This window comes from Eriocheir sinensis, unplaced genomic scaffold, assembly GCF_024679095.1.
Source record: "Eriocheir sinensis breed Jianghai 21 unplaced genomic scaffold, ASM2467909v1 Scaffold139, whole genome shotgun sequence".
Classification (NCBI taxonomy): Eukaryota; Metazoa; Arthropoda; class Malacostraca; order Decapoda; family Varunidae; genus Eriocheir; species Eriocheir sinensis.
In genome coordinates this window covers 612688-626528 of record NW_026110728.1, presented here as the reverse complement: position 1 = coordinate 626528, position 13841 = coordinate 612688, and the positions used below count along the sequence as shown (strand labels likewise).

The following is a 13841-nucleotide window of genomic DNA, read 5'->3' as shown; positions in this document are numbered from 1 at the left end:
CGTCTGGGAGTCGCGTGGCGGCCAGCATATCAGGCCGCACCAAGGTCTTCTCAGCCCCGGTGTCCACTGTCAGGCGGCATGGCTTCCCGTCCACTGAGCCCTCCACCTGCATCGCACTGGTTATCCGGCGGCAGCTTACGCAAGTCGGGGCCCGGGACTGACGGCTGGGATTCGGCCCCCTTCTCCAGCCTGTCCGGGTTTCCCGCCTGCACTACCTCCTTTGGCTTGGGGCAGGCGCTCGAACGGTGGCCAGACTTGCCACAGTCCTTGCAGCAAGGCTGAAAGGCGTCGGAACTCAGTCGGTCAAGGTAACGCGTCCTTCGCTCCTCGGACAACGACTGCGCATGTGCCCCTTCTTGCCACAGCCCCAACACGAGCCGAGAAACCGTCCGGGCTTGCCTTCCTCGACGTCGCCTTCTTCTCCACTTTCGCCTTCCGGCCCCGGAGGTCACGGCGGGGCTGGGGGGCCGCCCCTAGGCCGCTGGTCGTCTTCAGGAAGGCCTCGAATTCCAAGGCCCTCGCCAGCGCCACCTGCAGGTCCCCAGGTGCGCCTGCTTAACGTAAATCTGCAGCTGCTGGTCGTGCAGAGCGTCAACAAAGAAATCGCGGGCCAGCACCACGATCATCTCTTCCGGGGCAGCAGGATACGACCTTCTGACCAGCGCTTCCACGTCCTGCGCCAGCTGTGACAGTGTCTCGCCGCGTTCGAGTCCGCTTCTTCAGGCGAGCTCGGTACACCTCGGCCTGAAGGTGGTGCCCGAAACGTCGCCGCAGGGCCTCCGCCATGCTCCCGTAAGAGGCACGTTGGGCCGGCGGCAGGTGCCCCAGCACTTCCACAGCCGGGCCCCGAAGCGCTGTTGCCAACTGCAGCGCCTTCTCAGCCTCGTCCCAGCCCTGGGCAGCAGCTAGCATCTCAAACTGGGCAACATAGGCCTCCCAGGCCACCTTCCCATCATACTCCGCCGGCTTGCGCCTCCCCGAACGGCGGGAAGCCGAGGGGCTGGATGGGGGAGAAAACGGAGCCCGTGGGCTGTGAGCCGGCCGGCATGGAGAGGGCGGCGGTGAAGGCGGCAGAGAGGCGGGGTGAGTGGGTCCGACTCTGGCGCCAGTTGGACCCAAGGGGGCAGCTCCGATGGCTCCCCAACCTCCTGCGGCAGCTGCTGGCTCTGACACAACGCTGCGAGGCCCCAGGGGTTCTTGCCAGGGGCCCCACGAGGACCCCAGCAAGTCCGTCACCCTGGTGCTTGCCGCCAGCACGCGTGACGCTTCTTGTTCCTCCCCGCGTGACGTTGCCAACTCTCGCCGCTGCCTCTCCGCCTCCACCTCCTCCCTCAGGCCCTGGACCTCGCCTTTCAGAGTCTGCACCTCTCCCAGCAGTTCACTCTTAACGCTGTCGCAGGCCTTGTCAGTGTACTGCTGGGTTTCCGCCTTCAGGGACGAGAGACTGCTCTGGAGGACCTCGGCAAGATGGCGTGCCCTCTCGTCTGCCCTCTCTTCTGCCCTCTGAGCCTGCTCGCGTGCCCTCTCGTCTGCCCTCTCTTCTGCCCTCTGAGCCTGCTCGCGTGCCCTCTCTTCTGCCCTCTGAGCCTGCTCGCGTGCCCTCTCTTCTGCCCTCTGAGCCTGCTCGCGTGCCCTCTCGTCTGCCCTCTGTTCTGCCCTCTCTGTTCTCTGATCCAATTCCTGCCTCAGACTGGCCAACATGGCAGCGAACAAGTCCATCTGGCCCGGCTTCACCTCACCCACGTCAGCCTCGGCCTTGCCCGTCTCCTCACCCTCACGGCGATCACTGGGGGACGCCATGACACTCGGCGCGCTTCACTGTTCACTTATCCCACTCCTTTGACACCAAGTGTTACGCCACCCCCCCACACACACCATCCACGGGCAGGCAGGCGGCGTAATCCCCACCAGAACAACCACACGGGCACCAGTCACTCACAGCGGCCCACACCGAACACCGAGGGGAGGAGGGAACGAGGCAGGCCCTGGCAGGGCACAAAGGATACACGTTCAACACTAAGTTCTAGTTTAATGACAGGTTCCTCACACAGTACAGCAACTTTCAAGGGCACAGAACAGTTAATCAGGCACAGTACAGGGGCACGGCAGACACGCACACACGGATGCACACAGCTCGCGAGCGGAGCACTCCGCTGAACACTCTCTCAAGCCCAGACACGCGTCTTCTCAACTACTCCTCAGCGCCTCTCGCTCGCCACCCTTGTTCGCAACAGCCGACTCAGCACTTCCTGCCCGGCGGCCGGCGGCCCCGGGCTCCCCTCTGTCTCTCTTGTCCCAACAAGTAGAGTTGCACCATGCTGAGCTAACATTGCACATACAATCATTCACATACAGCACATTCGTAACAGGTCTATAAACAACTACAATAAATATTTTGTAATCTGGAAGAAAGACTAAGCAGACGTTAGGTGTTTTGATGTTCATGTTGAGACATCTGTAAGAATTGTGTACATAAATGCCAACTCCATGTTTATGAACTGAACCAGAAACGTCATTTCTGAATAAGTTATAGTTAGTAATTGAAACTGCAGCATCTGGAATAGTACTAATTAACCAAGTCTCAGTAACCCCTAATACATGTGCATTATTTGAAAATAAGAAGTGCTTAACAAATGCAACCTTATTGATAAGACTATTTACATTACACAAACTAACATTTAGTTGGGTAGTAAAAGGGGAGTTGAGCCAAGAGAATCAGAACTGGCAGGCTGGGCTACAGGCTGAGCTGAGGCACCAGCTAGCCTGTTCCTTTGTCGCCTCTCATACAGCTATTTTCTTTGTTTGAATGTTAAATCCCTATTAACATAAATGCCATTGAACTCGTGGTTGTTTCTAAGATTTTTTGCTTCCATCACTAGCTTCCTTCGCGAGTCATCATCGGCAATTTTAACTCTGTAAAGACCCTTGTTTCTATCAATACAAAATAAATCAGACATAGATGGAGTGGTATTCAGAAGATAGCGAGTGATGTTTGCAATGCTAGTCCTTGCATCTTCATTAGACTCGACCTTTACACCCCTGAATATGACTGATTCTTTCCTTTTTCTTCTCTCGTCCATCTCTACTATTTCCTCCCGAATAGACATTCTCAAATCATCCCCAGAGGTAACCTGAGTCGGAGAGGCAGAAGATGAATGCGAGGCAAGAGAGTCCACCCTTTCTGTTAGTTTAGTAATTGCTGAGCTCAAGGATCTCACCATTACAAAGAGTTGAGCTAAAGCTGGGTCACCTGAGGAATCCTTACCAGCTCCAGCAACCATAGGATGAGCCCTACACTGAGTACAAACATATTCAACCCCAGCACCTCCTGCCTCACGAATGACATCAATCACACGATCAGATACCCCCATACACAGTGGACTAGGATGAAAACAATTATCACATTTATCACATCCAATGCCATCTTGACCAACAGCAACCTCACAGCTACCACAAGGAGACACAACAGACCAACCAGGTTGACCATCAGTACGAGTTGATACCGGCGTGCCACCATGATCAGCTGATCGGGGGTCCCCTCCTTTCTGGGATCGAGTACCAACCAGTCCTTTTGTTTTCGGGATAGTGCCATCTTGCTTTGGAGTTCTCGACGAGTGGCCAGCAGGACCAGGGTATTTTGAAAGCTTGGGTGGCATGGCGAGACACAACACCAATAATAATAGGCAGAAGTTCAGTTAGGGAAGAGAGAGAGCGGCACGTCCACCCTCCCTGCGTGCTGACCGTTCTACTCATCCTAACCTAACCCATTCAGTGCTCTCACTTTTGTCAGATGGGAATACCTTGAAATTTTTCCAAAATTACCTTGAATGCAACAAAATTACCTTGATATAAAATTTTTCATATATACTTAATAAATTACAGTAAAAAGGGGAAAAGCATTGAAAATTTTCAAATAATCCTTTCATATAGTACCTATATTTTCTAAGTAGCATCATACAAAAATTAAGGAAATTAACATAATATTTATATTCTTATGAAAATATATATATATGCAGTAAAATAAATGGGATATAAGCACCTTTAAAAAAAATAAACATCTTATCAGTAGCTACATGAAAATTAGGAGAGCGCATTGGTAAACTTTGGTCCTCATCACATCAGTAGCATGAAAAATCAGTTCACGGCAAAAAATAAACAAAAAATAAAATAAATACAATAATATAAATAAATAAATAACGAAATAATACCGACTTCTCTCAAGGCCGTACCCTAAAGAAAGTTCCTGGGAACAGGCGTCAGAAATAACTTAAGGTAGGCCCTAGGGCCTAGACCTATAATAACACATGAAATAACGAGCCTAACTTAAGCCAGTGTTTTTCAACTTTTGATGGTCCATGGCCCTCTAAATGAGTTGCTAGCTTAACACGCATGCCCCCCTAACCTTAAAAGATAAAAAAAGGTGTTTTACTCAGTCTACAATTATAAATAAAAATGCATAAGTCTGGCTGATCCAGCAACATCCTTGGACCCAACTCTATGAAAAGATAGTGTGACCGTACCTTTACCTGACTGTAAAATGAGTCTGGGAAACCAAGTAAAATTAGTAAACTGTCTCGCCCAAAAGACAAAACAGTACATGTATATGGCCTCCCAGGGATGAGGACATACTGGGCATACCCAAACCACAAAGCAAAAAATAAGTAAATAAATAAATAAAAATAAATAAATAAATAAATAATATCCTAGATAAGCCACTTAACAATGTGCATTCCAAGCTTCTGCATTCTGAATCACAGTTTTTCGGTGTCTGCTCATGGCCCCCCAGTGGAAGGCCAGTGGCCTCCTTGAGGGGCCATGGGCCCGGTTGAGAAACACTGGCCCTAAACAATAAAATATTCAAACTCTCATATGATAGCTCAGTTTACATGTTACACGGCAGGCTTAGAGTGCACCAGAATGGATGTATTGTTCTGTTTAAAGTCTTGAAGAGATATACCAGTATGAACAATATTCATTAACATCATTGATTACTGTTTACCTTCATTAGAGGTAGTCCTGTCAGTCAGCTGATCAAGCCCCGCGCGGCCCGGGCCAAAGAGACTATATACGAAGAGATAGTGGTATGTAGTAATTCCTCGGGCGTGCGGAAGTAGCGCCATCTATTGCAGCCCACCAAAAACGTCACTTTTCAGGGGTAGCTTAACTATTTTTGAAGTACCTGCCACAGCACCCTATCCAGCCTTCACTTATTTTTTTTATTGTAAAATGATTTACTAATGGGGTAAAGAAAAATATATTTGTTCTTGTGTTTTATTAGGTATTATCTACACTATATCAATTTGTTTTTTTAGGAAAAATATGATGTTGAAAGCATTTGCTAATATATATATATATATATATATATATATATATATATATATATATATATATATATATATATATATATATATATATATATATATATATATATATATATATATATATATATATATATATATATATATATATATATATATATATATATATATCTATATATGTGTGTGTGTGTGTGTGTGTGTGTGTGTGTGTGTAGCACACAGATCGAGTGCTTTATATAGCAGCAAAGCATACAACATTCTATGCATGCTAAATTACTATAAGGCCTTTGCAACTGTGGTAACCCGGATGTCACACTGGTCCTGTGTCCCAGGGTAATGGGTTCCCTAACACCACGGGCTCAAGGGCTAATGTTACAGAGATGAGCAGCGAGGCCACATGCTGCTACAGCGTATGCCCCCAGCCTTACCTTTACCTTTTGCAAAATGCTCTTAGCTGAGTAAAAATATCATACTAACTGTACAAGTGCCAGATAATGGCAAGCATTGCATACTGCTTGACAAGGCAGAGAACAAAAGCTTCTAAGCATTACAACTGAAATAAACAATGGGAGACACTCAAAGCTTGTTAACTGAACATGACCCAATTTATAACAGGCAAAACCAACAATGGTGCGTTATATACAATGAAAACTGTATAAAAATGTTGCAAGGCACATCAATATAAGAGCAAAGCATCATAAAACATGCTGAAATACATGATGGAGGACATCAAGAAGGTAACACATGAGTTGTCTTAAATGGAATGCAATAACTTGGTGGTCCTGGGAGACAGGCGAGCCTGGAGGTGAAAATGGAATGTAGGACACGGTATGATCTCACAAGCTCTGACCTTGGTGTCAGGGTCAAGAAGATATTAAGCTCAGTAGACACAACTATGCAGTGGAGGCACATATGATAAAAGCAAATGAGACAAAATAAGGCAACTCATAGTGTAAGAAAATAGCAGGAAAGTTATGCTGCAGTATGTGACACACCAAATTACAGGGCAGAGAGTGATATGTATTTCATAGGCTACATCAGTAAACATGTAGCATTTATTGCAGGAAGCACACATTAAAGTTGAATGTAATAAAATATATGTTTTATGCACACATTAAAGTTGGATGTAATAAAATATATGTTTTTAGCACACATTAAAGTTGGATGTAATAAAATCATTTGATATGAAACTCCTTGAACTGGCCAACCAAACAAACCACTCTCTGCCCCCCCCTTTCAAAAAAGCATTATTTTTCACAAGGTTTATGAGGCATTAGTCAAGAATATCAACTGCCATTACATTTTGTAAATCATACCTATGTGATTATGTATATCATATAAAGCAGAAAAAAATTTGCAAGCTGTAATACAAACAAGATTAGTCCTGGAAGCCACATTGATGCCAGACACGTGATGATAGACACTTAGTGAAATGAAATTACATGCTGTATTTCACATTATGAAACCAAGCCAAGTGTCACTGCAGGACATATTAGGTAAGGCAGACACCAAAAGCTTGCTACCTGAACAAGATTAAATATAACGGGCAAAATCCACAAAAAAGTATTGCGTACTGTTGGGTAGGGAAGAGAACAAATGCTTCCAAGCATTACACCTGAAATAAACAATGGCAGATATTCAAAGCTTGTGAACTGAACAAGATCTGATTTATAATAGGCAAAACCAACAATGGTGCATTACATGCGATATCTGGCAGGGGATTCCTTGCATTACAATTGGAAAGTGGCAGACACCTAAAGCTTGTTAACTGAACAAGATCTGATTTATAACAGGCAAAACCAACAATGGTGCATTACGTGTGATATCTAGCAGGGAAGATAAATGATTCCTTGCATTACAACTGGAAAGTGGCAGACACCCAAAGCTTGTTAATTGAACAAGATATGATTTATAACAAGCAAACCCAACAATGGTGCATTACTTGCAATATTTGGCAAAGTATATGGAAAAAAATTCTTGGCGTAACAAGAGTAATACTAAATAATGGCAAATCCCACGAAGTTTCTCTTCTTTTGACAAAGCCTGTGCTCTTTGCTGCAGGGCTGTCAGAGTCTGTTTGCTCCAGCCAACATGTACTGAAATACCCCTGAGTCATGAGTGAAGTGTTGAAACTGAAGACAAGTGAAATACTGTGCTCAGAAATCTATTAGCATTTGGACTTTGATAGTATAAGGCCAGAGCAAACCTCCTCTCTCGTAACCCATATCTCCTACTAGGCTTAGATCTTGGCATCTTGCAGCATGTTGAACCTGACCTCATAAAAAATCCATCCCTATTGGATCTAAAAAATTGCTGGCTCTGGGCAAAAACTGCCCAGGATTTGTAACAGCCTGGGCTTTGAGCTGCCTTGCCTCCCGGTGCAGACGGCAGACTGTTGTGTGCAGCAATTTTCACTTTTCATGTCTGAAAATACATGAAAAAATATTTAATCACAATTAATCACAATTCTAAATAATAAAATATGTGCATGTAATTGCATTATTTTCAGTGCTATAAGGACAGTGAATCTAAGCATTGACATTATGTCTGCACGCCAGCATCGATGTAAGGCTTCACTTAGATTGCCTGACAAGAGTAATATTTTCAGGAGAGATGGGGGAGAGGATACAACTGGAGACTCTTGACAGATATAATGTCAAGATCTACAAGCACCCATTTACCATATATATCTTTGATGTTCAGTCCATACTAAAACATTTGTCAATGTGTTGCCACACTAAAAATATAAAAATTCCCTGTTTCTGCAATGTTAGTCATACCTAAGCCCTGCTAAACCATCCAAGTGAATCAAGAATGAGTTCTGGGCGGCAGCATGAGCCAATACTAAATGGCACCACTATAAAAAAAATTGCCTGCATCATGACGGGCCTGGGTCGACCGCCAGGCGCCTGAAGAAAACCTACCGGCACTATAGGCAGGTGGGAAAAAAAAGGATCACATCAGAAGAATGGACAAAGGTTTGTTAGTGGCACTTCAAGGTTATGCTACCTCTTCAAAGATTGGCCAGTCATGGTTTAAAGTGGAACAGGATAAACAAGAAACAGGTAGATATCTGTGGACACTACTGTTACTATCAATTGCCAGCCTATGGCAAAATTTGAACCTATGCTATCAAAAACATAAGACCCATATGCTGATCACTCGACTATTCATAACGGTACTACACCCATAGAAACATAATAAAGAGTTTAAATATATCATTCAAAATTTCAACCTTTTTACATACTTTTTTTTTTGAGATATGAAGCCTACTGGTGTAACAGTTGAATACTGAACTCAATTTGTATGCAGAGATGTGAAGTATGTTATTAAGCTGTAATGTTTCCAACACATTAGTTGTGATTAAAGCAACACGGAACAGTAACTAAAGAGGATAAATTATCACTGAGAACAAGAGGTTCCTTACTATATTGTGGTGAGCTTGATGGCCGAGTCAAGTTTCCTCCAACCCCATCAAGTTCACACCTGTTGAGAGGCAATTTTTTAATCAAAGTGAAAAATGGATGCAAATGGTCACTAAAACTAGTTATTATACTTGGTGTCACAAATTTGGGCAAAGAATTTAGGGAAGGACTCCTGGACTTGGCGTCACTGATGAGGTAAATGATCTCGTGCACTCATTGGGCTATAATATATACATTGTTATAATGTGTATTATTGTCTTGATACTATATATTACCTACTGATAATGGAAATACATGTCAGGATTAATCATCAAATACAAGGAAAAAAGAATCATGTATGGAAATTGTGAACTTTTAAGTTCATGTAACAAACAAAGTTTATTATACACAAAAAGGTTGGATACTTCAGATGTAAAAGATTTTTGGATATAACATCACCCCCTTCCTCCATATTGGTTCTTTAAAGCAAGGGTTGACTACAGCTGATTATTATTTGCGGCAGGTTACACGACACTTTTTTTAGTGCAAACCATCTGGAAATCAATGATCATTATAAGGAATACTTCTCATGAGTAGCTACTAAAACTTGACAACCTAGAAGGATGCACCATCAGACTGTAAAGGATAGATATATTATAAGACATAGCTACATTGGTGGATCCAAAGGGGTCCCAGGCCCCCCCAATGTTCCTGAGTGATACAGGAAAACTAGCTCAAAAGCGCGCTGCGGCTAAAACAATGCTTTGGCACAAAGTCCAGGCCGTTATACCCATTGATTTAGGTCACTTCACCAGTTTTTCAAGACCAGGACTGCCGAGAATGGCTAATCGGTAATGCTAATGTTCCTTCCACCCGCAAAAAGTCTGACATCCTCCCAAAAACTCATTTCCTGGATCTGCACCCAAAGACATACCGTAACATGGTTCAGTGATCATGGACAAAAAAAATGTTAAGACAATCAATATCCAATCATTTCAGGATACATAAATCAGCATCCATATGAAGGAATTCAAAACAACTTAAAAGTGATGTTGAGCAGGGCATGTGTCAAGTGACTTGCACAGTCTATTTTGTGAAGTCATAATTAGATTAATATCACAACAATCAACAAACACCAGATGAAGTATTCATACCAAAATCAGTACATGGAGCTGGTGCACTGCAATGGGAAGCACATTCCTGTAGCTCACCAAGAGGGTTGAATGATGCCATGTACTTCAGGGGGGGTAGCTAAATGTCTTCACCCTTGGCCTCTTTCTTGGCCTCTCCCCCTTCAGCTGCCACATTCTCTTGGATGATATCGGACGTGTTCGGATCTGTTGGGATGTGGTTGTGTTATATGTGGAATAACATACGACAGTGGAACATGGAAGGAAAGAGTATGTCCACACGGTAAAATACAGAGATGAGGATTGCACTGCATTAGTTGAGTGATTACAAGATGTAAATTGAAATTCTTTGGATACTGAAAGGATGTACGGGGACAACTGGGTGAGAAGAGAGAGAGATGCAGATTTTTGTTAGTATATAGCTAGATACACCAATGAAGACTTAGGACATACACATTCAGAAAGACCACAATTTTGGCTGCTAGACAGAAAAACACCAGATGTCAAAGTGCCAGGACATTGAAGGAAGTAATAATAAGAAAAGCAATAATAATTAATGAGTATAAATATATTTCTGATATTTTTGTTTATTTTAATGCTAGTATTGGAATTTTCAAACACTAAGAATATAATAAATAAATATTGATAAATTAATTAAAATGAATACATTAATTGTACTAATACTTCCACTAACAATATTAACAGCACTGCACCTAATAGACTGAGCAATAAACTGAGTCTGATATGTAACCATAATTAAACTGTCTCTGTCTGAGTGTTATGTGAAGCTTGCTCCATGCACCATGATAGGAATGGCATAGATGCATGCAGGTTGCTGAGATACTTACAGTCACCAGCCACTTGTAGATATGGCACCAAAATGTGTTGGAAGCATTGGCGGCCAACTTCCATTTATTTAACTATTATTTTCTTTAAACAAAGGAGACAGCTCAAGGGCAACAAAGCGTACTAGAAAAAAAAGCCCCACTACTCACCACTCCCAAACAGACAAAAGTAGAGTCTTGATACACTCTTCTTGAAGGTCAAATTATAGGCAGGAGGTAATGCGGACAATGGAAGGCTGTTCCAGTTTATCAGTGTAAGGGATGAAAGAGTGGAGATGCTGGTTAACTTTTGCATAAGATGTTTGGCAAGATAGAACATGCAGTAATTGACTTAAATTAGAAAAGTATAGATTTAGGAGGGAAATGGGCAGGCATTGGTTCAGTAATAGGGTGGTGGGGGAATGGAATAGACTCAGCAATCACATAGTGAGTGCAGGGACGATAGCTTGTTTTAAGAGTAGACTGGATAGCTACATGGACGAGGCTGACAGGTGGTAATGGAGGGGAATCTGGAGCTGCCGTGTGTAGGCCATTCGGCCTCTTGCCGCGGGAGGAGGGGAGGCATGCAGTTAGCAAGTTCAGAACAGCTGTCAGCGTGAAAATGATTAGAATTTCCACATTATCATTATTTATATATATCACTTACCCCCGGGTGGCATCCTTCCGTAATAAATGTAGCTTCACACCAGGCTGTGTCCTCTTTATCACCACAAAGGGACATGATTTGAGGCTCCGGCTGGTAAACGTGGCGGCCGCGGCGGTGTTATGATTTTTGAACGAGGCAGCGTTGCAATCGGAGCAGAGAAAGATATTGCTGCGAATAGCGGTATAATAAACAGTATAAGTTAAACCAAGACAATTATATTCACCCACTCTTTCCCCCTACAAACCAATGACTCAGTGTATATATATCATCATTACGGATGGAAGTCAGCGTGCGTGCTAAAACAATGAGTTTGGAAGAAAAAACATGATCACATAGTTTAAAAGAACGGCAGTAGGGCTACAATTCCTTGGTTCATTCCAGTATATATACAGAAAGGTTAAAGTTTAACACATAAAACACATCTAACCACACATGCAGAGAAAGTAATATAATTGTGGTATAATAACATAACAATAATAGCATTACTCATGACATGCAGTCAGGCTATATCTACCTAGTAAATATATACAGTATATATAGTTCCTACTGTTCATTTTAATATTTATCTACCTTTATTTTTTTATTTAAAATGGGAAATAACCAGACTGAAGAAAAAAAATAGCAACATTTGCTGCTTGATCCCATGTAGCAACACTGCTGATTGGTTCTGGGGGTTGGGGGTTGGTCTGGAGGGGGGGAGGCTCCTGAATGTAAACAAAGCTGCTCCTGCGCCATCTGTTGCAACCGACATACACCAACACCCGCCCACGGTCTCCCATAGAGGCCCCCTCTCCTGTTCTATAGTCTCCTTGGCCCGGGCCGTGCCGCCAGCTACGTCAGTGGTGCCAACTATACCAATTTGCCCAGAAACAGTATTACCAATATCGTTTTGCTACCAGCCATTAAAAATACAAATTTCGGCAAATTTCACACGGTCCTTTTTGAGTTTTTATATATATATATATATATATATATATATATATATATATATATATATATATATATATATATATATATATATATATATATATATATTTATTTATATAGATTATATATATATATATGTATATATATATATATATATATATATATACATATATATATATATAATCTATATATGTACCCAAAATTTGCCTGAATTACCTTGCACTTTTCTTCATATTACCTTGAAATTACCTTGAAAATACTTGTACCTTGAAAATTACCTTGAAAGACCCTCGACTACCCAATTCAAGGTAATTACCTTGAAAGTGAGAGCACTGAACCCATTATATATATATTGTGGTAACACCAGCAGAAAATGCATTACTGGCAACATAGCCCAGCGCATGTAGAGGAGCTGAGACAATAGGGAACACTTTGTGATAGGATTGCCGTAATATCTTTCATCATTGCTTATCATTTCAGGCTTAGGCCATGCAAACTACACTAATGTAGGAAAATTAGCTAAGTTGGGTAACAATATTATGATTAGCTAACAGTGCTCTTATACATTCATCCTTTTTCCAATCATGGCTGTGTTTTACTTCTCCTTAAAACCCCTTGTATGTTCACTAGAAAAATCTAGCATAACAACCCTTAACTGCAGGATTATAAATCTTACAGAAACAATATTGTTGTCCCATGACGTTGCATTGCTAATTTGAAACTTGACAAGGCATTGTCTAGAAAAGGTTGCTGCCATTTTAGGTTGTTACAGTTAGGCTTGATCTTTTTGTAATTTCAGTATTGCTAGTACATACTAGTCTATGAGGGGGAAAATGTAATATAGGTAGGGTTAATGAACTTAGTGTGAAACATGACTTTCTTAAAGGAAAGTTTGATAAATCTTAAGAATAGCGGCTCCATTCCCTCCACCACCCCAGCCCCCAAACCCCAAGACAAGCCAGGTGACCTGTGGGGAAGCTGAGTTTAGGGGGGGGAAGCCCAAATCACTGAAAATTTGGCCCCCACAATTTCCCCAGAAAAATTCCCTTGTCGAAAGTAATTAAAGTCCCTAACGCTTGCTCTTGTAATCTATTCCAATATAACTTGGCAGCCGCCGCAGCCGGTCTGTTGACAAGTGTCGGGCGTGTCATTGGATGGCAAGCTTAGTGACCCCCCTCCCAATCTGTCCCGCGTCGCATAATATTTTGATGGGCCACACTGCATGTCGAATATATTTAAACTACCCCAACCGAACCTTACGACCTAACAGCTAACTACCCCCTCTCGACTCCTCTGGACCCCCGTTCTTAAATTACCCCAACCGAACTTTACAACCTAACAACAAAAAATATAGAATGGCCTCAGAAATACTTACAAAATTAAGAGGAAGTAGATGCGGCATGCGTCTCCTGTGGGCGGTTACAGGGGTTATATAGTGCAGCTGCCTCTTGAAGGAAGACATGCAAGCGTTTGTTAGGGTCATTAATGGCCATAAGAAACATGCACCTTGCAAGGTACCCCACAAAGTGCTTCTTCCTCCTGCCAAAGAGGGCACTTTTCTCTTGCTTCCC

The 13841-nt window shown here is 42.8% G+C and overlaps 1 long non-coding RNA gene across 2 annotated transcripts; it reads right to left on the bottom strand.

Moving 5' to 3' along the window:
• Positions 1–5688: 5688 nt before the first annotated feature.
• On the bottom strand, positions 5689–12158 carry LOC126989956 (uncharacterized). 2 transcript variants are annotated; one of them, XR_007743914.1, is made up of 4 exons: positions 11344–12158; positions 9877–10059; positions 8746–8804; positions 5689–7742 (listed from the first exon to the last, which is right to left on the bottom strand). It is a non-coding gene; the product is annotated as an uncharacterized LOC126989956 (long non-coding RNA). The 2 variants fall into 2 exon arrangements; XR_007743913.1 differs by lacking the exon at positions 11344–12158 and adding an exon at positions 10848–11206.
• Positions 12159–13841: the final 1683 nt, after the last annotated feature.